The sequence below is a fragment of the Aristolochia californica genome, unplaced genomic scaffold, assembly GCF_029961685.1.
Source record: "Aristolochia californica isolate CCGP_79_NKW_82.1479 unplaced genomic scaffold, dmAriCali1.0.hap1 SCAF_19, whole genome shotgun sequence".
In the NCBI taxonomy this organism is placed as follows: domain Eukaryota; kingdom Viridiplantae; phylum Streptophyta; class Magnoliopsida; order Piperales; family Aristolochiaceae; genus Aristolochia; species Aristolochia californica.
The window spans coordinates 155,001-157,412 of NW_027181870.1; positions in this window are offsets into that span (position 1 = coordinate 155,001).

Genomic DNA, 2,412 nt, shown 5'->3' on the forward strand with positions numbered 1-2,412 from the left:
CGTACAGGCGCCCGGGCGAAAAGGCGCCAAGACGCCCAGGCGAAAAGGCACCAGGGCGCACAGGCGCCAGGACGCCCAGGCGAAAAGGCGCCAGGGCGCCCAGGCGGAAAAGACGCGCCCAGGCGGAAAAGAGGCGCCCAGGCGAAAAGGCGCCAGGGCGCCCAGGCGGAAAAGAGGCGCCCAGGCGGAAACGAGGCGCCCAGGTGAAAAAGAGGCGCCCAGGCGAAAAAGAGGCGCCCAGGCGGAAAGGCGCCAGGGCGCCCAGGCGGAAAAGAGGCGCCCTGGCGTAGGCGCCCAGGCGCCAAAAGAGGCGCCAGGCGAAAAGGCGCCAGGGCGCCCAGGCGGAAAAGAGGCGCCCAGGCGGAATGGCGCCAGGGCGCCCAGGCGGAAAAGAGGCGCCCTGGCGTAGGCGCCCAGGCGCCAAAAGAGGCGCCAGGCGAAAAGGCGCCAGGGCGCCCAGGCGGAAAAGAGGCGCCCAGGCGGAATGGCGCCAGGGCGCCCAGGCGGAAAAGAGGCGCCCAGGCGAAAAAGAGGCGCCCAGGCGGAAAGGCGCCAGGGCGCCCAGGCGGAAAAGAGGCGCCCTGGCGTAGGCGCCCATGCGCCAAAAGAGGCACCCAGGCGAAAAGGCGCCAGGGCGCCCAGGCGGAAAAGAGGCGCCCAGGCGGAATGGCGCCAGGGCACCCAGGCGGAAAAGAGGCGCCCAGGCGGAAAAGAGGCGCCCTGGCGTAGGCGCCCAGGCGCCAAAAGAGGCGCCAGGCGAAAAGGCGCCAGGGCGCCCAGGCGGAAAAGAGGCGCCCAGGCGAAAAAGAGGCGCCCTGGCGGAAAAGAGGCGCCCTGGCGTAGGCGCCCAGGCGCCAAAAGAGGCACCCAGGCGAAAAGGCGCCAGGGCGCCCAGGCGGAAAAGAGGCGCCCAGGCGGAATGGCGCCAGGGCACCCAGGCGGAAAAGAGGCGCCCAGGCGAAAAAGAGGCGCCCAGGCGGAAAAGAGGCGCCCTGGCGTAGGCGCCCAGGCGCCAAAAGAGGCGCCCAGGCGAAAAGGCGCCAGGGCGCCCAGGCGAAGAGGCGCCAGGGCGCCCAGGTGGGAAAGAGGCGCCCAGGCGAAAAGGCGCCAGGGCGCCCAGGCAGAAAAGAGGCGCCCAGGCGAAAAAGAGGCGCCCAGGCAGAAAGGCGCCATGGCGCCCAGGCGGAAAAGAGGCGCCCTGGCCAGGCGGAAAAGAGGTGCCCAGGCGAAAAAGAGTCGCCCAGGCCGAAAGGCGCCATGGCGCCCAGGCGGAAAAGAGGCGCCCACGCGAAAAGGCGCCAGGGCGCCAAGGCGGAAAACAGGCGCCCAGGCGGAAAGGTGCCAGGGCGCCCAGGCGGAAAAGAGGCGCCCAGGCGCGTGGGGGGCAAGGCGCCAGGCGCCAGGCACGCGCGGAGGCAAGGCGCCAGGCGCAAGGCGCCACGCGCGCGCGCGCGTGGGGGGCGAGGCGCCAGGCGCCAGGCGCCGGGCGCGCGTGGGGGGCAAGGCGCCAGGCGCCGGGCGCGCGCGTGGGGGGCGAGGCGCCAGGCGCCAGGCGCCGGGCGCGCGTGGGGGGCAAGGCGCCAGGCGCCGGGCGCGCGCGCGTGGGGCGCCAGGCGCCTGGCGGGCGGGCGCCCCCAGGAAGGGGTGCTGGCGCGCGATGGGGTTGCGCCCGTACGGACCGTGTGACAGTACAGACACTTTGGCGAAACCTCCTGCCCGAAGCGATTTTAGGCGTTCGGCTAGGTAGGTGACCCGGTTTTTTTCGCGTTTCTCGGCCGCTAGCCCCTTTTTTCGCGTTTTCGTGCGCGCGCCCCTCTTGACCTCGCACGCGCGCCGCGCGTCGCGTCCTTGTCCTTGTCCGCGTCCGCGTTCGTGCGTGTCGGCGATCACGGGCCCCGTGCATGGCTCGTCTCTGTGGACCATCGCCCCGCTCTTGTCCCTCTTTCGTGTTTGTGTGGCGCCCCGCCCCGTGCACCATTGCCGGCTGGCAGCAAGGTGCCTAGCCCCCCTTGCCGCCAGGCCTGTCCACCCCAAGGTGCTAAAGCCGCCAGGCACCCGTGCCGCCGAACCGTGCGTCCGTAAGCCGCTGCACGTGCGGCGGCCGGCCATGCCCGTGCTATTGACCCTGTGTGACAGTACAGACACTTTGGCGAAACCTCCTGGCCGACGGGGTTTTTGCGCCCACCTAGGTAGGGCGACCCCTTTTTTTTCGTGTCGCCTGTCCGTGTGTCCCTTTTTCGCCTTTTTCGGGTTCGTGTTTTCGTGTGCCGCCAAAAGCAAGCCCTGCGCTCGTCCCGTCCCGCTTGACCCGTGCATCCGCCGGTGCTGGCCTGCAAAATGCCTGTGAGCGACGCACGTGACCAGCAGCCCAGGCGAGTGTGCACGGGTGGCAGGCGAAACGGGCGTGCGTGT